General features: G+C 42.8%; 11 non-coding genes across 11 annotated transcripts; 5 read left to right on the forward strand and 6 right to left on the reverse strand.

Moving 5' to 3' along the window:
• Positions 1–489: 489 nt before the first annotated feature.
• TRNAL-CAG (transfer RNA leucine (anticodon CAG)) lies at positions 490–572 on the forward strand. The gene has a single exon. It is a non-coding gene; the product is annotated as a tRNA-Leu (tRNA).
• A 342-nt stretch (positions 573–914) lies between these two features.
• Positions 915–985, forward strand: TRNAG-GCC (transfer RNA glycine (anticodon GCC)). Its single transcript has one exon. It is a non-coding gene; the product is annotated as a tRNA-Gly (tRNA).
• A 523-nt stretch (positions 986–1508) lies between these two features.
• On the reverse strand, positions 1509–1580 carry TRNAE-CUC (transfer RNA glutamic acid (anticodon CUC)). The gene has a single exon. It is a non-coding gene; the product is annotated as a tRNA-Glu (tRNA).
• Positions 1581–6088: 4508 nt separating this feature from the next.
• On the reverse strand, positions 6089–6160 carry TRNAD-GUC (transfer RNA aspartic acid (anticodon GUC)). Its single transcript has one exon. It is a non-coding gene; the product is annotated as a tRNA-Asp (tRNA).
• A 1994-nt stretch (positions 6161–8154) lies between these two features.
• Positions 8155–8225, forward strand: TRNAG-GCC (transfer RNA glycine (anticodon GCC)). Its single transcript has one exon. It is a non-coding gene; the product is annotated as a tRNA-Gly (tRNA).
• Positions 8226–8856: 631 nt separating this feature from the next.
• On the reverse strand, positions 8857–8928 carry TRNAE-UUC (transfer RNA glutamic acid (anticodon UUC)). The gene has a single exon. It is a non-coding gene; the product is annotated as a tRNA-Glu (tRNA).
• A 9256-nt stretch (positions 8929–18184) lies between these two features.
• TRNAG-UCC (transfer RNA glycine (anticodon UCC)) lies at positions 18185–18256 on the reverse strand. The gene has a single exon. It is a non-coding gene; the product is annotated as a tRNA-Gly (tRNA).
• A 1123-nt stretch (positions 18257–19379) lies between these two features.
• Positions 19380–19451, reverse strand: TRNAD-GUC (transfer RNA aspartic acid (anticodon GUC)). The gene has a single exon. It is a non-coding gene; the product is annotated as a tRNA-Asp (tRNA).
• Positions 19452–20992: 1541 nt separating this feature from the next.
• On the forward strand, positions 20993–21075 carry TRNAL-CAG (transfer RNA leucine (anticodon CAG)). The gene has a single exon. It is a non-coding gene; the product is annotated as a tRNA-Leu (tRNA).
• Positions 21076–21545: 470 nt separating this feature from the next.
• On the forward strand, positions 21546–21616 carry TRNAG-GCC (transfer RNA glycine (anticodon GCC)). The gene has a single exon. It is a non-coding gene; the product is annotated as a tRNA-Gly (tRNA).
• A 291-nt stretch (positions 21617–21907) lies between these two features.
• TRNAE-CUC (transfer RNA glutamic acid (anticodon CUC)) lies at positions 21908–21979 on the reverse strand. The gene has a single exon. It is a non-coding gene; the product is annotated as a tRNA-Glu (tRNA).
• Between the last annotated feature and the right edge of the window lie 1131 nt (positions 21980–23110).

Raw genomic sequence — 23110 nt, forward strand, 5'->3', positions numbered from 1 at the left:
GAGGGTGAATGAGACGGAGGGTGGGAGAGAGGGAGAGACGCTCTCTCATCCACAGACGCAATATCAAGTGAGCCATTCCTTGGCTCCCATTAGGCCCTGGGCACCTGCTTGTTGGAAAGAGAGAGGCCCTAGGAAGAAAGGCCTCAGGGCTGAGCTGCGTATGTCCCCAAAGTGACGGGGGAAGAATGGGAGGTGCTGCGCAGGAACTGAGGGGTCGGGCCAGGTTGGGTACTTTGTAGTGGGTCTTTGAGATTCGTGGGAGAATGTTTGTGTTGGCCTGGAGAGGCGAGTGTGAAGGCGCTCAGTGTATGTGGAAGGCTGGTTCTGGACACGTGGGTTTTCTTAGTGCTGGTGCCAGAGGGAGAGATTAGAGTGAGTGAAAAGAAATGTTGAAAGGAATTGGCTGAAATGAATTGGAAAAATCTGCGTTTGAGAGTGTGTTGTGGCTGGTATGGCCAAGGAGGAGGGAGGGGGAAGGTGGCGAGCACAGTCAGGATGGCCGAGCGGTCTAAGGCGCTGCGTTCAGGTCGCAGTCTCCCCTGGAGGCGTGGGTTCGAATCCCACTCCTGACATTACCCTTTTTCCTTCCCACGGCTACCTCAGCGTCGGGGGAGGAAATGGTAACGTAACCATTTGTCTCGGACACCGATCCATTCTCCCCTATCCCAGTGTGGTTTTAAGCGTGTGTGGAGAAACAATGGGTCATTTGAGGCCAAACTTAAAATTTTTGCAGACGTTGGAAAGTTCAGAAGAGGAAGGCACATATGGAAGACGGGCCTTTTGAAACTCCCCAACAATATACTTGCAGATGAAAAAGGGAGGGGAACCTTAATGCCCAAAACATACATAGCCCATGACTAATCAAGGTTTCTGTGACGATCAAAGATCGGCATGAAGATAACTGTAAGGGTCTTGCATGGGTGGTTCAGTGGTAGAATTCTCGCCTGCCACGCGGGAGGCCCGGGTTCGATTCCCGGCCCATGCAAAACAGAAGCCTTTTAGGACAAGTTCTGGGAGCCTTTTGAACTGCTCCGCGAAGGTTGTCACTATACCATTTCTAGGAAGAAGAGCGTTTCCTTATCACGACCATCATCTCCACTTTCTCCCCCTAGCACTTGCTACCTCCCCTTCCCGCTCGCATTTTGGTTCTCGGAGTTATGAACAGCGGCAACAATCCCGCCTTCCTTGCCACTCAAAGAACCAGCCTTCTGAGAAAACTTGTTTTTCCTGGCTCTGTTCTGACTCGTTTTCCTAGTAGGGCCCCTGCCCCCGCCCCTTCATTCACATATGTATTCGCCACCAGTATAGTTTGGATTGGCGAGGTTCTACTCCGGTTTTCTTACACACTTGAGGCTTGGCTAATGGCCCAAGGGAAATGAAGCAACAGAACAAGGGAACAGGATGTATCATTTGCAGCTGGGGCTGTCTATACCGACTACTTGAGGGCTTCGGGGAAAGACAGCGTCTCCTACGTGTAGCTCATTATCACAGGTTGGCATAAAAACTCATTCCCTGACCGGGAATCGAACCCGGGCCGCGGCGGTGAGAGCGCCGAATCCTAACCACTAGACCACCAGGGAAGACAATAATAAATTTTTCATTTTCTCATTCTCCAATTCACTGGATCTGTGCATCTTTCCCAGGTCCTCAGTCCTCTCTGGGCATCCATTGGACCTATGTTAGGCCCTTCCATTCTCAGCCCTGAGCAATCCCTCCGAACCGATCCCCACAACCCTACTGTGCCTCTCCCACATGCCAAATTAATTCTACCAACACTACTAATTTCTGGCCTCACTTGAACAAAGTACCTACGCCCAGAACTAGAATATGAATCCCAAACTTCTACCTCCACCGCCATCTTTCCTGAATCTTTCCTCATTCACACGCAGCTATCTGTCGCCCTTACACATTTCACTCTTTGGATGGCATCAGTTTGCTCTTTGCTCCTCTTTTGCGTCTCCTCCTCTTTGCTGCAATGTTCTTCTTTCTTTCCAGAACATCTGAGAATATCTGGATGCTTTTGCATCTTGAGCTTAGAAACAATTCTTTTGACTCTCCTCTGGCCATCTGTTTCTTTTCTTTTCTGGTCAGTATCAGTTCCATCACCAGTCCAGGATTATCTCGGAAAGAGCTTGATTGGGACCTGAGACCTGGAAGGAGGGAGTCTCATTCTCTTGGATGTGCTCAATCGTGAGAGAATCCTCCTTCAAGTACTCCCAAACGTTTTACCTTTCTTCGTTCTGGAGCGTGAGCAGCGATGGGACGAGATATGCAGACGGCAGGCAAAGATCAGTATCCTGTCCCACTGCAGGAACTTCCATGATTTCAATATCATTCCACTCAGATTTACTTGTCCAGCATCAATGTCTCTGTTGACCTTTAGTCTCTCATCTCCAAGTTCCTATTAGATTTCCTCGAAGTAGAAGTCCTATAGACATCTTAAACTCCCAAACTGATCTCATTATCTTTCCCCCCCAACTTTCCTAACTTTCCCAAGTACCAAAACCTAAATTGGGAACCTAAGAATCATCCTAGACTCTTCAATTTTTGCACTCAATCTTTCCAGTAAAGTATCGATTCCAGTCTTTTCTATATTACTAACATTTCTCCAAAAACTTTTTTTTCTTAGTGACAGACATTAACCTAATGCAGCCCCTCATCGACTCAATATTAACATTAATAATTCATAATACTAATAATAAATTAATTATTAGTAATAATATTAACACGCTGGAGAATCCTCTGGGGAGCTCTTATCTGAATCACATAAAATTGACAGACAGAATACCATGTGTGGGTATTTTTCAGCTGGATCTCCATCTCTGGAGAAAATGTCTTGATAGGTGAGATCCAGAATCAATGTTCTATCCCATGGTCAATCTTCAAAATAAAAGCTTCGAGGGCGTAAGGCAAGGGCACTTACCCATTTGCCTACCAAAGAGGCAGCTTCTCGCTCTCCCTCACCGCCCCAGACCTATGTACGTATTAGGTACCTCATTGTTATTCAATTGAAGTAAAGTGGATTGAAGTGACGTGGCGTGAGTATGAGGTAGACTAAAGTGACGTGAAGTGGGGTGGGATCGAATTCGGGGCTAAAGACTCAACATCCGACAACTGAAAAGATCCGGAGGATGCGACAGGATAGAAGTAGAGGGCAGCTTCTAAGCGCAAGCGCTGCCCACAGGCGTCCTCGCTAGCCGGCTCGCTTGTTCCTCACAAGAGCAGAGAGAGCAGCCTTCTTGGCTTCTCAGGAGCTGCTCTCCTTGCCAGAAGCCTTCAGCCCCAATAAGGTTCCTGCCACTTCTGGCCGCCTAATACTGCCCCAGCTTTGCCACATCTCTCACCGCTTCAGCTCTTCCGCTCCTCGCTTCTGGAGGACCACCTTCCTTCACAAATGCTACGAGGTTTAACGCTTCCGGCGAGCAGGTGGTAAAACTGTGGGATTGGGAGCTCAGCACAGACCCCTGCGGCAGACCCCCTCGAGTCCGTCAGTTTTCTGGGGGTTTGGAAGAAAAGTTCCAAGAACGCGCCTCACGCACAGAGCGCACCTAGTCTTTTGTGTTCTTGGCCGAAGCCTATGACCTCACCAGAACCAGGATCTCTGAATATTGGGTTGCCTCCCGTGTGGCCTGCCCTGATCCTCCGCAGCCGTGCCCGAGTCCTCGCGGCCCTCTTCTTGCTCCTGCCACGTTGTAGTCTTCCTCACGCTTTCCAATCGGGTTGTGTCCTAGTGTGTTTGAATGGGACTGTGTCTGGGAATGTAGGTTACGCATCTCCTGCTGTCAACAGCATGTGCGGTCGTAAATAATCAAATAAAACTTATCATTAAGCTCCTACTACGTGTCAGACATTAAGCTAAACGCCGAGGCTCCAAAAAGAGGCGACAGACAGTAACTGGCCTAACATTGCTTACAGTCTAATAGTGAAGATAACATGGAAACAAACATATACAAAGCCAGTCATACACAGAATGAATGCGAAATATTTAAAATAAGGAAGGCAGTAGAATTAAGAGACATAAAGAAAGGGTTCCTGTAGTAGGTAGGGTTTTAATTGAGACTTAAATGAAGCCGGAGATGTCGGTCGTTGGAGGGAGAAGCAGGAGAGGCACTGGGAGAAATCCAAAGAAAATGCCCAAAGCCGAAAAATGGAGTGTCTTGTTCTTTGTACAACCCCAGACTAGAATCTCTACGTCGAAGAGTACAGGGTGGGCAATAAGATAAAAGACTGGAAAGATAGGTCATGAAAGTTTTTAAATGACACAGAACATTTTGTATTTTATTCTGGAAGCAATGGGAAACCAACTGGAGTCTATTATGTGGTTTGTGAGGGGGGGGGAGGGAGGGGAGGGATTAGCATAATCAGACCTGCATTTTAGGGAAAATTACTTAAGTGACTGAGTGGAGAATGGATTGGAGTGGGGGAAGACTTGAGGCAGGCAAACCCCCTTGAAGGCTACAGCAATTATCTAGGTGAAGGATCATGAGGACGTGCATTAGAATGGTGACCAAGTCAGGAGAGTGAAGGAAGCTTATTCGTCAGGGATTGCAAAGGTGAAATCTAGTGACCTTGGCAACAGATTGAATGTGGGGAGAAGAGGAAGACAGCTTGAAAGATAGTGAGCAAACTGTACATACCCAGCGGTGTTTCTACTGGGCTTATATCGCAGAGATCTTAAAGGAGGGAACCACAAGTGAGAAAACGTTTAGAGGCAGCCCTTTTTGTAGTGGCAAGAAACTGGAAACTGAGTGGATATCCATCTATTGGAGAATGGCTGAATAAGTTATGATATTTGAATGTTATGGAATATTATTGTTCTGTAAGAAATCATAAGCAGGATGATTTCAGACAGGCCTGGAGAGACTTACAGGAACTGATGCTGAGTGAAATGAGCAGAACCAGGAGATGTACATGGCAACAGCAAGATTATACGATGACCAATTCTGATGGACATGGCTCTCTTCAACAATGAGATGATTCAGGTCGGTTCCAATGATCTTGTGATGAAGAGAGCCATCATATCCAGAGAGAGGACTGTGGGACTTGAATGTGGTTCCACAATATAGCATTTTCACTCTTTTTGTTGTTGTTTGCTTGCATTTTATTTTCTTTCTCATTTTTTTTCCGGTTTGATTTAATTTTTTTTTGTGCAGCAAGATAATTATATAAATATGTATGCAAATATTGAATTTAACATATATTTCTACCGTATTTAACATATATTGGACTAGTTGCCATCTTGGGAAGGGAGTGGGGGAAAGGAGGACATTGGAATACAGGGTTTTGCAAGGGTTAATGTCGAAGAATTATCCATGTATATATTTTGAAAAAATAAGCTTCAATAATAATAATAATAAAAAAGAAAGATAGTGAGAAGTCAAGGATGACTCCTAGACTTCCAGCCTGAGGGACTGGGAAGATGTTGCCCTCTACGATAAAAGGGAAGGAAGATGGGGAAAATTTAGGGGACAATATCATGAGCTCTCTTTTGGACATACTGAGTTTCAAAAACCTACTGAATATCCAGTGTGAAATGTCAGAAAAGCCCTTGGAGATGCGAGATTGGAGGTAAGAGTGTTGTAGGCAGATTCGAGAATCAGCATAGAGATGATAATTAATTCGTTGACAATTTATGAGAGCAAGTGAATAGAACAGAGGGAGTAGATAAGAAGACTCAAGGAATTTCTCTGAAGTACATCTATAGTTTGAGCGAGTGATGTAGGAGAAGATCCAGCAAAGGAGAAAGAGAAAAATCAGTTAAATGGCTAGGAAGAAAACTGGGAGAGAGGTCGTAAAGTGGGAACTAGGATGTAGTTGAGTTGCGATGGGGAGAGGAGCAAGATCAATGGTGTATGTAAAAGATTCCGGAATCTTCGCCGCCCCTCACACTTCTTTTAGAAGAAAGAGAGGCGGGGTTGATGGCGAAAGAGGGGATTCCCATCGCCAATGGCTACAATGAATATTGAGACGGTAATGGCCAGAGCCCCCTGAGAAGATGGCTAAAGTGGCAATTTTTGGCCTCCTGGAAGTGAAGAGGCTAAATGAGGGAAAGAGCAAGATTGCCAGCCTGAGCAAAAACAGCATTGTCCTCCCCGTCGGGGAATCGAACCCCGGTCTCCCGCGTGACAGGCGGGGATACTCACCACTATACTAACGAGGAAGGTGCTGGACCTGTTTTTCTCTTACAAATTGGCTGTATAAACTTCTTAGACATCAAAGTTTCTTAAATTCCTCTTGTTCACCGCTGTTGGATTCAAACCCGCTAGCTTTCTTACTCCACCCTGCGAGTCACTCCGCAATCTCACGAGACTCAGTTGTCCTCTAGCAAGTCCTTTACTTTCTAGAATTAAAAAGACCGCTCTCCAAAGGAAGAAATTCTTCGACTTACAAGTGTACGTTAGTAAGTTTGACCCCTCTGAAAGTATATATATTTAATTAAGTTCAGGGATATTGGGATTATAGCTTTGTCATTTCTTGATATCTTTTAGGTGGCTGGCTGATCAAGGGGGAGACTCAAAGGAAGGTGAAAGGAGTGGGAGCAGGAGCAGGAGCACGAGAAAATGGTGCTGGTGGGGAAATGAGGCTGGGAAAGATGGGTGCTGTGAAAAAGCTTCGCCTGGAAATTAGTGAGGGATAGATGGGAGACTAGTGAGACTAGAAAGCAGGGCGGCTGAAAACTCAGGGACAGAATCGTACTTTTTTTGAGTCGATCCTTTCCCTTCTGACCAATTTTCCCTTTCTTTGCATTGTTGATCTATAGTTGATGGTCCCTTGTTACCTCCCTCATTATCTACCGCCCCCAACTTCCTCTTCTCGTAACGAACTTCTACACCATTCATTCACTCCCCAGGTGGAAATCCTCCCAATTTTTCTAGGTCACCCCGGATCTAAGCTTTGCCTCAGGCCGTAGAGTCAACATGTCACTGTACTCACCGTTTTTCTGTGTGCCTTGGTCAAGGATAGGCCGGGGCCTTCACAGAGGCCCTCCTGCTTTGGGAAGGCGAAGTCCAGTTTCCCCCCAGGAAATTGGAGGCGGCTTGAGAGCGTATTTCCAGTTTTTTCCTCCTCTGAGATAATCGGCTCAAGCCCATTCTGTTGGCGTCTACATGTCAACCCTCTCCCTGTTTTCAGCCTAGGCCGGCGCTGGGGACCTTCTCATTGGAAAGAGGGTGGCCCCAGTATAAATGGCTACGAGGGTAAGCTGCATGTATTCTCCCAAAAGCTGGAGTATGATAGTGCAGCAGACTCAGCAGGAGAGTATGGGAGGAAATGGGTCAAGTAAAGATGATTTTTGTGGAGCAGGTGTTAGGACTCCTCAGAAAGGTTTTATCTGTATCGAGAGACAGATGGGAAAGGGAGAATCGTGCGGAAAAGGATACTTTTGGATACCTGGTATTGTTTGGACTGCGCTAGTGGCCGGAGAGAGAACAGGAAATGTGGAAGAAGATGGCATTTTGGAAGGATCTGAGTTCACTGAACCGAGAAGTCTGAGCGAAAGTTTATGTTGAAGCTCTTCCGGTGAGGAAACTTCTTGGTATAAAATCATAATAGTCAAACCATCTAAGGTGATGAAGTCAGGTCTGCAACTCCTCCCGAGGTTCGGCTTCAAATCCTACTTTTAATACGTATCTTTTGTTCGCCAATATGGTTCCAGGGTTGAGGTTGAGGAAGAGGAAGCTATCTTCTCTGACCCCTAACTCCAAATCACTCCTTTCTCCCCAATTATCGTGTGATGATTGTGTGTAATAGAGGTGTGTGGAGGAGCGAGCACAATTTGGGAACCAAGTTGGATCTTTGACACAGGGTAGATTGGAAAATAAATGCACACTTGGATATCCGTCTCCTTCGATCCTTCCCACCAATATTATGCTTCAGCTACTTACTTTTAGGCTATTCATAGGCCTTTCATGGAAGAGGACGGGTAGCAACAGCAGCCAGAAGGAGGAGGTGAGATGAGAAGGAAGGAAGAAAGGGAAGGAGAAAGAAGAAAATGAAGGGGAGGAAACATTAGGATAGTGGATGGCGGGGAGGCCGAGGAAGATTAGGATGAGTGCGTATTACGTCGAATTTTGGGCACAGGTCCTGTCCTACCGGACAGAACTCTTCCTATCTTCATCAACATCAGAAACATCATACGAACAGTTAACATTCGCTGCATGGGTGGTTCAGTGGTAGAATTCTCGCCTGCCACGCGGGAGGCCCGGGTTCGATTCCCGGCCCATGCAAAGTGAGACTTTTAGGATTTTCCGGAAGTGTCGGGGGCTATCCTTAGCCAACTTTTGGACAGCTCCCAGAAAGACCCTTGCATTCTCCAGGTCTTTACCGCATTCTCCACCTTGGTACTCAACCCCTAACACTCATCTTTAATTCGAGGAAGTTAGAAAAGACCTGTCCTCTAGAGTTTTCCTTGTACAAAATGAATCCACATTTTTAGGGAATCCACATTTTTAGGGAATCCAAAAGTCATGACCTCGTAAATTTGATACTGCCCACTCTGCTTTGCCTCCAAACTTCCTCCTTCTTGGGATATTCCACATTTTCCAGACAGACATTCCCTAAGAATAAAAGCGATACTTCTAAAGGGATTTGGCTGCACTGATGAGAAGCAATACGGCAAAGGAACAGGGAGCGGGAAGCATTTGCGTTGCAAGTGAGCAGTTTGTCCTTCGTTAGCGATGAGCACTTAGGGAAGGGATGCCACGACATGTACGTGAATTGGATTTAAGGTCACCTGCTTTATTTTCCCCTTCAGAGCCTGGGTCCAGTGGCAAGGTATAGGTAGGTAGGCAGAGGAGGGAAAGAACTCGCAAGCGGTGTTGATTTTGGTCTCGGGCTGGGAGGACGTGTAAAAACACATTCCCTGACCGGGAATCGAACCCGGGCCGCGGCGGTGAAAGCGCCGAATCCTAACCACTAGACCACCAGGGAACACGTTGTAAGTTGCTGTCATCGTCTCAGCTCAGCACAATATTCTGCTTTCTCTCTTAGTCTCTTCTGGGTTTCCTTTGGACTCGCGTCTGATCTCTTCTCCAAACCACTCTAATTTGACGTTCCACCATGTCCAGGTGAGCCTATTCTCCCAACACTTGCCTCTTCCGGACAAAGCACCACCACGCACAATAAAAATTCAGAACCTAAACTATCACCTCCCTTGCCATTTCCCCTCACTTTTCATCTTGCTGCCTGCTGCCCTTGTAGACTTCATTCATGGGTCACTCAGCTGCCTCTTTCTTCTTTTGCCACGACGTTCTCTCTCTTTCGGAACTCTCAGAACTTCTGCGCGCATGTCTAACACTAAGTTAATAGTGAAAAACAGATCAGCAGAAAGGTTTTTTTTTTTTTTTTTGTTTTTTTTTTTTTTTTTGGTAAGCAAACCTGAGAATCATCTGCATAGGGATATTTTAATGTTACCATGTCCAAAACTGATCTTATCTCTCACACCCTCCCCTTTATCCAATTGTAGAGGGTACCACCAATTTCCAAAGTACCCAGCATAGGTGTTATCCTAGGCCCTGCTCTCTTTCTCTCAACCCCAACCCCACCTACCCACCCTCCAACCCTAATTAGTCTGGTGCTTGGTCTCCTATCTTCAAGCCTCTCCTGTCTCCAATCTAACTTCCTCTCCACTGTCAAAGTCTGACCATATCTCTGCCCCATTCCTCCAGTGAACTTCAGTGATCTTGTCTCCTGGATCACATGTACAATCCTTTTAAAGTCCTTCTTAACTTGGCTCCTTCCAGTCTTTTGTCTTCTTAGTCCTCACTTCCCCGAATAAATCCTGAATCATAGTAATACCAGCTTTCTTTTTCCTCTAAAATAAAAATGCAATTTCTGTACTCTGGAGTCCCCATGCCTGAACTCTTTGTCTCCTTCCCTGCCCCATCTTTTGCATGAAACCTTTCTCAAGTCTTCATTAATCTGAAAACTTTTCCTCTGAGAATTTATCCTATTTATTCTGTGTGTAACTTATTTGTACATAACTGCAGTCTCCCCAATCAGACCATTTCCTAATTGAGAGTAGGAACGCTGTCTCTGGTTGTGTTAAATGTTTTACTTTTCTTTGTATTGAGAGCATTTTAGCGCAATATCTGGTACATGACAGGTACTTTAAGAAATGTTAGTTGATTGACTTCTGGCCTGATCAAAACTACCACTTCCAGCATCTCAAGGTCAGAAAAGGAAAGCACTCTTTCTTGACCGGGACATTTTAAACACATTTGGTAGCTTTTCACTTATACATGCCCTTGATAAGTAGGAAAGCTTCTTAGGTATTCCTGAAATAGATGTGAACATTGGAATTCCCTCTCTCCCAAGATTTCATTGGAGTCTTTTTAATTTAAAAAAAAAAAAAACTGAACCATTTTTCTATAGTTCCTCTAGCCAATAACTAAAGAAAGAAAGTTTGGGTTTACCGAAGACCATGAAAACTTCCAGATTGTCTAAAACATTTCTTCATCTCTACCTCTACCTCTACTCCCCATTTTTTTCCTGTTCCCTCTCTACTTCTATATGCATTCTTGCCTTTTCTCTCCGACTTTCTAGTTAGCACACTAAGATTAAATAGTTCAAAAGTATGTCATCAGTTGTCTTTAATTCTTTCTGGACCATTTCCCCACCTCCTTTGTTATAAAACCAGTCATTTCTTGTGAAGAATTAGCTTTATTTGCAGAACCTTGCATTATCACCCCTAACTCCCACTTCCAATGAACACTTCAAACTCTTCCCCAACCCAGCATTCTTTTTTCCCTTTCCTCTTCAATACACAATGAAAAATCTTGGAGATCTTGGAAATCAGCCCAGTGGAACAACTATAAATTTATGATTTGTACTATCTCAGTTGGTCTCCCACTGCAACTCCATAATACTTTTATTTCTTAACATTGTCTACCAGGGATTCCACTCCTACAGTTGTCAGACCTTCTCTTCTCTCTTCTGACTTTGTACCAACTGTAGCATTCTTTTCCCTTAATAAAACCTCACATTCTATTTATGATCCATATGGACTTACCTTTTCACATCCAGAAATAGTTTTTTCTATTATCCACAAGTCAAAGTGCCTCTTCTTTCTTCTCCTGATTTTCCAATTTCTCTTCCTTACTCCATTCTGACATGTGAGCTTCCCCCCTCTCCCCAACTCTCCTACTTTTGTGTTTTGCTCCTATACCCTACTTTTTCTTTTGGGATCTTATCCTCTTTGCTCTTACCCCTCATTTTCATTTCTCTTATTTTTGCACCTACAGACATGCATCCTTCTTTTGCCACTGCTATTTCATAAAATGATGGAATCATTCCTTAACTCTCTTTCATAACCAAACTCCTTACACAGGGTGATCTTTACTAGTTGCCTCCATTTCCTCACCTCTACTTCTGAAATCACTTGTTATTTGACTTCATACCCTATCCCTTGATTGAACATGCCTTCTTTGGAACAACTATATATCTTAACGGACTACTCAATCAGTTAAAAATTTTCCTCTACACACACACACACACACACACACACACAAACACACACATTTTACCTACCCAGGAACTTCTCTGCAAATAGCATATTCCAATATGTTCCCTCTAGATATGTTCTCTTCATTGCCTTCTGAAATCCTGTGATCTATTTCTGTCATTATTGTTCTCTGACTCTGTTTTTGTCTCTTTTAGTCTTTCTCAGTCTCTATGAGTCATTCTCAATGACAATATTTGTGTATCTATGTCATCCTGTCTTTGTCATTCAAAAATTCTATTTAAATCTCTTTTTGTCTCTTTATCTTTATCTGATTATGTCTCTCAATCTGCTTGCCCATCCATTATTTCCCCCTTCTCTCTATTTCTCTTTTTGGCTACCAATATGACTAGGTCTTTGATAGATCAATTTTTCCCCCATTAAAAACTCACATCCTAATTTTTTTTTTTTTATCCACATGGACTTTACATTCACATATCCAGCATCAGTTGATTCTCCTACCCACTCCACATTTTAAAAAACCTCTTCTTTCTCCTCTGGGTTTTCCAATTCTCCTCTTCTTTGTTTTAAAAACAATTAAATTTCACTGATTTTTTCTCTCAAACTATTCTCCACTGAAAAGAAAAACAAAATCCTTTTTAATGAATATGCATAATAAAGCAAAACAAATAACTGCATTGATCATGCCCTCAAATCTTTCCCCTTATTCTGTTCTTTGAAACCATTACAGTGCCTGGAATATAATAGGAACTTAATAAATGCTTGTCAATTGATTATCAAGAGCTGTGTAGCATTCTTAATCATTGTCCTTTGGAATCTTAGTGGTTGCATTGATCAGAGTCTTAAGTATTTTAAAGTTGTTTTCCTTCCTTCCTTCCTTCCTTCCTTTTTTTCTTTTAAAAAAGATTTACTACTATTGTCTTTTTAAGGAATAAATTTTATATTTTCATAAAGATCTCCCTTCTTTTCCTCCCATCATCCCCACCTCACTGAGAAAGCTAGGAAAATAACATCTTTATTATAAACTTGTTTAGTCAAGAAAAAAAAATTCTCTCTTTGGCCAGATATATTATTTAAAAAATCAAATGTATCTCAACCTGCACTTTGAGTCCATTACCTTTCTAACTGGAAATCAGTAACATGTTTCATCATGAGTCTTCTGGAATTGTGATTGGTTATTGTACTGATCAAAAGTTTGAAGTCTTTCAAAGTAAATTATTTTTATATTTTTTCCTGTTATATGAATAGTTTTGGGACTCTCTCCACCCTGGAACAGAGCAGGGAGTCCTTTCTGTTTTTTTCTGAAATCATTCCTTTCATCACTATTTGGGGAGCAATAATATTCTATCTCATTTATACAGCATAAATCATTCAGCCAAACTCAAATAGAGGGGCATCTTCTCAGTTGGTAGTTCCTTGTCATGACAAAATGCAAATGTGAAATTTTCTTTGAAATCTGGGTAGGTATTTAAGCAAAGCATGTAAATGAATTTATGAGGGCATTTTGTTAATTAGCACAAATTACTTAAATGGACTAAGCTGGACTTAGGAGCTGGTAGTATTTAATAACAGTTATGCTTTATTAGACAATGTTGGAATCCTTACTAACTGCTAAGTAATTAGAGTTGATCTAATCTTACAAGAAGATGTTTTGGGCAGAACCTGAAACAAGGTACTAAGTAGAACTACCCATAATCCCTCTCTCTGGAAGGAGCATAAATAGGCCAATGGGCCAGTCGGAGAGTTCTTCAGAGGAAGACGCTACAAGTGGAGATTTCACGGGAATGGCATGAAGAGTTGGAGCTGGCTGGAGGCTGAAAAAAGCAGAGGCAGAGGCTGAAGGACCAGACCTTTGGATTTAAAGACATTTGGAGAGAGCTCTTGGAACCAAGCAGAGAGATAGGCCTCTAAGCTAACCGGGCTATATTGGAAATAATAAAAGATCTGAACTTTTATCACCTGGCTGCTTTTTGAGAAGAAAAAGCTCACCACACTTTGGCGCCCTGAACGTGGGGCTAACAGACCCTCAGTGGATTTCAGTGGAAAAGCTCCGATCCTGATTCAAGTGGAAAAGCCTCTGATCCTGATCCAGTGGAAAAGACTCTTCAACCCAGAAATTAGAGTGAGTACAACAAAGAAATTTTGTTAAAAGAGTTAAAGTAGAATTTCATCTAAGATGGGACAGATATTTAGAAAACAGCCTGTTTCTATTCAAGGGAAATGTTTAGAGAGCATTGTCAAAATTATGGAAAGCCAAGGTTTAATTATAAGTTTACAGCAAATCACTGAATTTTTACAAACTGTAAAGGACATATGTCCTTGTTTCTCTCTTGATAAGGAATTAGATCTAAATGAATGGAAATTGGTTGGAGAGGATCTTTGTCAATTCTATGACAAAAATGGGTCTAACTCAATAATTAATACATATAATGTAATACAATTGGCTATAAGAAGTTATTTAAGTGATAGAATGATGAAAAGGAAAGTACAGGAGGAAGAAATGCCAACTTTACTAGGTGAAAAGGAGGATGAATCAGATGAGAATGGAATTAATTACAATTCTGAGTATGATACTTCACAGCAGGAGGAATTAGGTGATTCCACATCTCATGACCCTCCCCCCCAATTAACCCTTCATGGGTGGAACAAGGGGGAGGGAGAGAGGCAGAAACACAGTCAGCTTCTCCTGTAAATCAGAATTTGACAAGATTAGAAAAAGCATTAATTAAAGCAAAAAATGAAGGAGAAGATATATCTGATTTTATAAATGCATATCCTGTGATTGAAAAGATTGACTCTTCAGGTCAAAAAGAGAGAAAATACACTCCTTTTAATTTGGAAAAATTAAAGATTTGAAAAAGGGTTGCACTCTTTATGGGGCTACATCATCTTATGTGAAGATGTTACTGGATAATTTGTCTTATGAAATCCTAACCCCGAATGACTGGAAATCCATAACAAAAACTTGTCTAGAACCGGGACAAAATTTATTGTGGCTTTCGGAGTTTCATGAATTATGTAGGATTCAAGCCCAATGCAATAGGCAAACAGGAGCTATTGTACAAGTTGCTTTTGACCAACTAACTGGAGAAGGTCAGTATGCAGAGAGTTCAGAACAGATTTAAAGCTTGGAATTCTCTCCCTGGACAGAAAGATGGAAATAATGTTTTCACAAAAATAGAGCAAGGTCCCAATGAACCTTTTGCAGATTTTGTGGGACGTTTACAAACAGCTGTAATAAGAACCATTGGAGACAATGCAGCAACAGAAATAATGACTAGACATTTGGCTAAGGAAAATGCCAATGAGATTTGCAAGAGAATTATATGGGGGCTAGACAAAAATGCTCCTTTAGAAGAAATCATTAGACGCTGTGCCACAGTAGGCACAAATGCTTATTATGCCCAGACTATGATGAACATGGAAAGACAAGGTCCTTCTTGGCAGAGGAATTCTAGAGAAACTCGTCGATGTTTTCAGTGCGGAAAAATTGGACATTTGAGAGCTCATTGTAGATATGGAGATAGAGTGAGAAGACAGGGTGAGAGAAAACCCAAAACCCCATGTCCAAAATGTAACCGAGGCTTTCATTGGGCCTCTAAATGTATATTGACCCAGAGGAATGAGAGACAGGGCCCAGCTCTAAAGTATCAATCAAAGGACAGGTGGGGCATGATAGCAGCTGAGGTTACACCCAGAGAGACTTTAGAAATTCAGAACTCTGATGTCATCAACCAACAGAAAAGCAATCAGGATTACAGTTGGGAAGAATACAGGCCTTTTAAGACAACAAGACAATATCCAATGCAAACAGCTCCAATGTAATTACCAGATGATGAGGAGAAATCCCAAATTTGGTAAATAGAAGGGAATTAGATTAACTGCTTGGGGAAGAGGATCTGCTTATATTTCCACTGATGAAGAAAGAATCAGATGGCTGACAATGAGACTGTCAAAAGGACCCTAAAAATCTTCAGAAATCTTTGAATTTCCTAACACAAGATGAAACTATTTCAGTTCCTGAAAAACCAGCAAGAATCATTGGGTTCCTTAAGATGAAAAATTGTTGATGAGACTTTTTGCAGTACTTCAGAGCTTACAGGAACTATTGGATTCCTGGCACATGAACTAATGGACAATGGAATCCTATTGGACTGTTTCTAGGACTTATGGACATGTGTAAATTTTCAGGATGATTCATGTTATTTGTTACATTACTACTAGCCTGTGTTATATTGCTATGTGCTTATGTAAATTATGTATAATGCCTCCCATATTGATGGATTTATGTATACCATGTATATCTGTTACAAAGTTCTGGCCTATATTGATGGATTTATGTGTACCTTCCTTCCTTCCTTCCTTTTTTTCTTTTAAAAAAGATTTACTACTATTGTCTTTTTAAGGAATAAATTTTATATTTTCATAAAGATCTCCCTTCTTTTCCTCCCATCATCCCCACCTCACTGAGAAAGCTAGGAAAATAACATCTTTATTATAAACTTGTTTAGTCAAGAAAAAATTCTCTCTTTGGCCAGATATATTATTTAAAAAATCAAATGTATCTCATCCTGCACTTTGAGTCCATTACCTTTCTAACTGGAAATCAGTAACATGTTTCATCATGAGTCTTCTGGAATTGTGATTGGTTATTGTACTGATCAAAAGTTTGAAGTCTTTCAAAGTAAATTATTTTTATATTTTTTTTCCTGTTATATGAATAGTTTTGGGGCTCTCTCCACCCTGGAACAGAGCAGGGAGTCCTTTCTGTTTTTTTCTGAAATCATTCCTTTCATCACTATTTGGGGAGCAATAATATTCTATCTCATTTATACAGCATAAATCATTCAGCCAAACTCAAATAGAGGGGCATCTTCTCAGTTGGTAGTTCCTTGTCATGACAAAATGCAAATGTGAAATTTTCTTTGAAATCTGGGTAGGTATTTAAGCAAAGCATGTAAATGAATTTATGAGGGCATTTTGTTAATTAGCACAAATTACTTAAATGAACTAAGCTGGACTTAGGAGCTGGTAGTATTTAATAACAGTTATGCTTTATTAGACAATGGGCAAGGAAGGATGGTGATATCAAATTTAATTAATGTCATGTCATGTGTTTTGCCCCTAGCATTATATTAAATTAATTGACACCTGTACTCCTGGTGATTCTTTGATGTCCTGTAAGTTTTCAATTTTCTAATTTAAATTTCATTTTTTCCAATTTAATTTTCATAACTGTGAAAACCAAATGCCCATCCATTTTTCATATCAGTTCAGTGACTCAAAGAATAGAGCACAGGGCCTCCAGTCTGAAAAACCTCAGTTCAACTTGAGCTCCATAAACTTACTAGATTTGTGACCCAGAGCAAGTAACATAACTTCTTTTTGACTCAACTGTAAAACTGCCAAGTGTGAAGCTATTATACTGTATATTATAGATATAATTAATGTTATGTGAAATAACCTCCCACAGTTGTTGTAATGATCAAATGACAAAAATGTAAAATACTTTGCTTAGTGCCTAGCACATAGTAAGTATTTCATACCTCTATATATGTTTTTTTTTAATTAGAAGGACACAGACATGTTTTCATAAGTGATGTACTTCAATAAACTCCCTGAAAGTGAAGACCATGCCACAACTGACAGAAAGATGGATATATAAAATACAAGATATAAGATCTTTCTCTATTTATTACTTGTTGAATCTTTAGAAGGAACAAAATAAGCACATCTGATTCGGTAGAACACAATATTCATTTTCCAGAAAGGGGTCTGTCTCCCTAGCATATCTTAAAATTCTACAAGATTGTTGGGGAATTGAAGCAGAGAAGATTCCTTCTGCTCCATAGGGCTCTTCTGTTGCCCCAAGTATCTGGCAAGGTGTTAAATAAAGAGAAGTGTGTTCCCAAAGGTGAGGTCACCCAAAAACTTCTGTTTGCAGATGATATTTGATTCCTAATCCCGAGAACTCTGAAAAGCCCTCTCATAAGATTCCCCTGAGTACAGATTTAGGTTTATCCATAAATACCCAAAATAAAACAGAACAGAACTAAAGTTTAGTTAAACTAATCAAAACCTAGACTATGAAAAGCATTTAATGATTCAAGCCAAGATAGGATGTTAAAGAATGGATTTGTAAGGGCGTGTGTATATATTATGGGTATAATGAAGCAAATGTAAATATATGTCAGTTTTTGTATTCTGTCTACTGAAAACAGATAAGGATTTCGGATCAGAATGAAAAAAAGGATCCAGATGCAATCAAAGCATTGTCGAAATTGGAGATGATCAAGGATGCCGGAAGACTGCTTGGGTTAGCTTGTGTGATTATCGCTTTCCGAAGTCCTGTCCCGAAATTTAAGAATAAACTCAATCCCTTTGTTGGTCTCCTTCAAAATAAAAGTTTCTAGGACGCGTATACAGGGACTTTTTCCTGTCATCTACCAGACTCAGTCCTAGAAGGCCATACTTGCACTTATTGACACTCTTGTATTTCAGTTGAAGCGAAATACAGCCAAGTGAAGTGGTGATTTGAACTCAAGACCCAACAACCAGTTAGATAAGCAGAAAGATGTAGACGATAAGAGAAGAAAGGGTCACTCTATTGCTCAGGTTGGGAAATACGTCCAGAGGTCCCTAAGGAGGTAAGACGCGTAAGAAGGAATAAACCCGAGGGCAGTCCAACGAGAAGGATCAGGTACCAACCTGCAGTTAAAAATGGCATGCGTTGGCCGGGAATCGAACCCGGGTCAACTGCTTGGAAGGCAGCTATGCTCACCACTATACCACCAACGCTAAGCTGCTGGGACTTTTTCTCTATGCTGGCTCAGAACCGTAGCTTTTACTCCTCTGATTCTCCAACTGGGGCCAGCACAAGAGCCCTGCCCACAGCTACATTCACTAGCTTCTTTCTCGCTCCACATTTGCTCTACCCAGAGTTCTCCTTGGCTCCTTGGCAAGAGTTCTCTTTGCTCGAAGCTTTCAGCTCCTACATGGCTCCTACCAGTTCTGCCCGAGATGCTCCCTTTGCCTCTTTGTCTCTATGTCCCAGAACCTCGGCTCCCAGGTTCCGGCCACAGTCCGAGACCATTCCCGCTAGACATCCGCAGTCCCACAGAAGGTCGAGGCTGGCGGCAAGGTGGATGGTGCGGCCGCAGAAACCCGAGCCTCGCAGACACCTCCCACAGACAGGCCCTCTGGAGCTCGCCAGATTACCAGAGGGAATGAACAGAGAACTGAGTTCCTGTGTTCTGGGCCAACGATCACGATCACGCCGGGACCAGATTGTGATCTCAGTGGTTTGGGTTACATCCCATTTCTTCTGTTCGAATCCTACACAGGCCTTCCCGCACGGTCAGCGGCCCTCTATTTGACTTTGACGTGATATTCCATCGCTTCCCACTTTTGCGATCGGGTTGTGGAGGCGCATATTTGCGTGTGAGGCACTGAGTGTTTGGGGATGTTGGCTGTGTGTCTCCGTAGCCAAGATCGCGTGTATTCCTGAACTGTACTGGGGGGAGAGCTCTTTAGACAAGGAGTAGGGCGCCATCACCTGAGACCAACTCCTAGGCGCTGGCCTCGGGCAGCCTCTGGCACCCTTTCCGCTTCAGCAAGCCCAGAAGCTTGCCCAGCTGAAACAGTCCCCAAGTACTGGTTCTGTACTCAGGTTTCAATTTAGGTCTGGAGACAAGGATTGGGCAGAGGGAATAATGCGACTACGGTTACTAGTCGACAGAGTTCTTTGAAAGCCTGAGGTTGGGAAGGGAGCTCTAGTGGTGGGGAGGTGTTGAGCGTTTGGCAAACATTCTGGGGAAATGGAACGGGAAAACACACAACTGCCGGTGACACAAAGGTTTGCCCTTGGAGAGAAACTTTGGTTGTCCGGAGTTGGGTAAGTGTGCTCAAAAAGGCACTTATGCTCCCCGTCGGGGAATCGAACCCCGGCCTCCCGCGTGACAGGCGGGGATACTGACCACTATACTAACGAGGAAGCTGCTTAACGTCCGCTTTCTGTCTTCAACCTTAGCCCTACAAATACGTTTTCCATTTGGTTGACAGTTTCTGTTTTAAGGATTCTTTTGGGGTCATGACTCTAGAGCAATATTTTCGCTTCCCGCCTGATTCAAACCACTCTCACTCTGTCGACTCCTTGAGTCACTTCTGCACTTTTTTCTTGTTTCTTGTTCTCCAGGACGTCCATCCTTTCCCGGAATCAAAGGGATTGTTTTCCAAAAGGATTCTTACATAGCTTTAGTGCGTCTTTCCCTCTTTTTCTTTCTCCCTCTCTCTGCCTTTTCTCTTTTTCCTTCCTCTTCCTCTCCCCACCTCCTTCTCTTCCCCTCTTTCCCTCCACCAATCTCTGTCTCCCTCTCGCCTCCTCCCCTTCTTCCTCTCAAACAGCCTATGAATCCCTCCTCCGAATAATGTTTTTGAATGTACATTCAAACGAATACCCATGGTATTTGAAATAGAATTATCAATATGCTTTAAAAATACGCCTTCAGGAGAGTGACCACTATGGCTTAAGAGGGAATCTCTGGGGAAAGTAAAATTAGGAACAGGAGAGGATACTGAAGACGATGAGCGACAAGATGTGCCTAAGTGTTATAAGGGAGGTTGGTGGGCGATGTTCAGGAGGATGAGAAGGGAGAGCAGTTGATTGCTCAGGGACCGCATAGGCTGATCCTTTGAGCAGGTCCCTTCCCTCCAGGATGGTTTTCATTTCCTCTGCATTGTTGATCTGGTCTTCCTGGGAATCCCCCTTCTTATCTGCTCCCCTCCCTCTTTTTTGGAATGGTGCCCCTCAGCACTAATTCCATAGGTGGAAATTAAGCTCATCCGGATCTAAACAGGCCTCGCGGTAGACTTGACCCTTATATGCCCATTCCACGTTGGACTCTGATTTTGCCAGGTCGGCGCCTCCATTGGAGGCCCTCCAGCTTTAGGAGCAGTTCCCTGGCAAAGTCCCCAGGAGACTGTACGCTGCGTGAGCGCAGATCTCCATTTTTTTTTTTTTTTTATTCGTTCTCCGGGTCGCTCCCCTTCCCTCACTCTTGCCCCTCTTCTATCCCTATCTCCTTTGTCAAGGGAACTATTGCTTGCCTCCACTAACGCTCCGGGGACCTGCTTGTTGGCAATATGATGGCGCTTTCTAAGACTATTTTAGAACTTCGTCTTGGAGTTGCATGTATTCCCTAAAGAGACAGACTGCTGGGGATCGAGGTGGGGTGGAGGAAGATGTGCAGCGGTGCAGGAGCCGCGGAAAGGCTCGGGTCAAGTGAGGGTGATTTGTTGTGGTTCAGATTTTTGCCCCGGGGGTAGCGTCTACGTGTTGGCCTGGAGAGGTGCGTGAAAAGGAGCGCAGTGTAAGTGGAAGGCTGCTTCTAGACACATGGCCTTTCTCAGACGATGCTGGTGCCAGAGGAGAAATCAAATCGAGTGAAAAGAACCGGATGAAATGAATTGGGCTGTCTGGGTGATTGTATTGTGGCTGATATCACCAGAAAGGAGGGAGGGGAAGTTTGGGTGACAGTCAGGATGGCCGAGCGGTCTAAGGCGCTGCGTTCAGGTCGCAGTCTCCCCTGGAGGCGTGGGTTCGAATCCCACTCCTGACAAGTTTTTAGCTGCATACTCCTTTTTGAGGGTATTCCCTTCCCATGTTGATTTTTTAAAAACTAGGTAAAAGAAGATATAATCGGCCTCGTTTCTTCCTTTTGGCACCAACACCGTGTAAGAAAGTCCATGTGTCTGTCAAGTTTCCCAGTGTTCATAGGGTCAGAGACGTAACTGAACAACAAAAGTCCTGCAATTGGGTGCTTCAGTGATAGATTATCGTCTGTCACGCGGGAGATCCAGATTCCATTCCTATTTTATGTGTAAGATAAATTCTATCCAAAAAGTGTCCGATAGACCGTGCCCACTTTTTGAACAGCTCCCCTCAAAACGCTTGAATCGCCAGGAAATTTCCTGTTAACGACCGCAGTGTCTATTTTCCTTTGCTTGCCAGCCCGCCTCTTGCTTTGAGGAGCCGGGATCTACAACTTTAGAAGCATTTTGGGATGGGAGCGAAACAGTTAAGGGGTGTGCATGGGTGGTTCAGTGGTAGAATTCTCGCCTGCCACGCGGGAGGCCCGGGTTCGATTCCCGGCCCATGCAACATTCAGGTTATTTTGGGGGGAAGCACAAGGCTCTTTGGCTGCCCATGTCAGCTTTTGGACGGCTCCTTCCCCTCAACTCAAGATATGATGCTGGCATTTAGGAAGCAGCGTTTGTTTCTCTCTCCCTCTTGCCTTTCCACTTATACCTTGGGGATACCAAAGAAGCCTTTGGCAAAAACTTGACATTTGAGCTACTGGATTGATTCTGTTTTTCTTTCTCACTCAGGATTTGGCGAGACGCCAGAGGAAATGAAATTAGTGATCGTCTGAAGATGGTGTAAAAGGTTTCTTCCCTGACCGGGAATCGAACCCGGGCCGCGGCGGTGAGAGCGCCGAATCCTAACCACTAGACCACCAGGGAGTCATACTGCTATCTCTACACTTGAGTCTGTCCAGCTAAATACCACCACCCCCTTCCTCGAATCTACAGAGAATTTAACAATAATGTCTAATCCCTACCTACCCTATCTTTTCCGTACTCCAATATTTCTTCATTCCATGTCTTACTATATGCCTCCTTTCCTCCTTTTATTTACGGGGTTTCTTCAGCTGATCATTTGTTCCTATATCACGCTTTTCAGAGTCTCTGCAAATACATGGATGTCTTTGGACGGCCTCTTCTTTTGGGTGAGAAACAATTCATTTGACTCTGTTCTAATTGTTTCTTTTCTTTCAGTATCAGTTTCATCAGTGTGCCAGGAGGAAGTCAGAAAGAACCTGGTTGGTCCTGAGCGAACCAAGGAGAACCAATTGAAGGAGAGAGTCTTATTCTACTGCATATGCCTTAACTGTGAGAGAATCCCTTTCCAAATTAGAGAATCCCTCTTCAAAATCCTCCAAATTACCTCACCTGTCTTCATTTTGGAGAGTGTGAAACTACAAATCCAAACTCAGGGAGGAGAGGAAGGGGGACAGACTGAGGAACATGGGCAAAGCTTTATAAACCCTCAAGTCTTAGGATTCCTTCTTTCAATTATCATCCATGTGAAGATAACTGTTTTTTTTTTTTAATTTTTCTTCAGTTAAATGTAATTTTATTTTTTAACATTCGTTCTTCAAAATTTTGCTTTCCAAATTTTTTCCATCACTTCCCTCACCTGTCCTTGAGAAGGCAAGTAATTTGATGGAGATTATACATGTGCAATCATACAAAGCATATTTCTGTATTAACCGTGTTGTCCCCAAGCCCAAGGGGAGAAAAAAAAAAGTTTTTAAAAGTATTTTTCACTTTGCGTTTCTCAATTCTTTCTCTGGAGGTGGATAGCATTTTTCATCATAAGGCCTTCAGCATTGTCTCGGATCACTGTATTGCTGAGAACAGTTAAGTTATTCATAGGTGATCATTGTACAATGATGCCGTTACTGTGTACAATGATCTCCTTGTCCTACTCAATTATCTTTGTATCAATTCATGTTAAGTCTTTCCAGGTTTTTCTGAAAGCATCCTGCTTGTTATCATTGTTTTTTGTTATTTCTTATTACACATCCATAT

The sequence above is a fragment of the Antechinus flavipes genome, chromosome 4 (assembly GCF_016432865.1).
Source record: "Antechinus flavipes isolate AdamAnt ecotype Samford, QLD, Australia chromosome 4, AdamAnt_v2, whole genome shotgun sequence".
NCBI classification, from domain to species: Eukaryota; Metazoa; Chordata; class Mammalia; order Dasyuromorphia; family Dasyuridae; genus Antechinus; species Antechinus flavipes.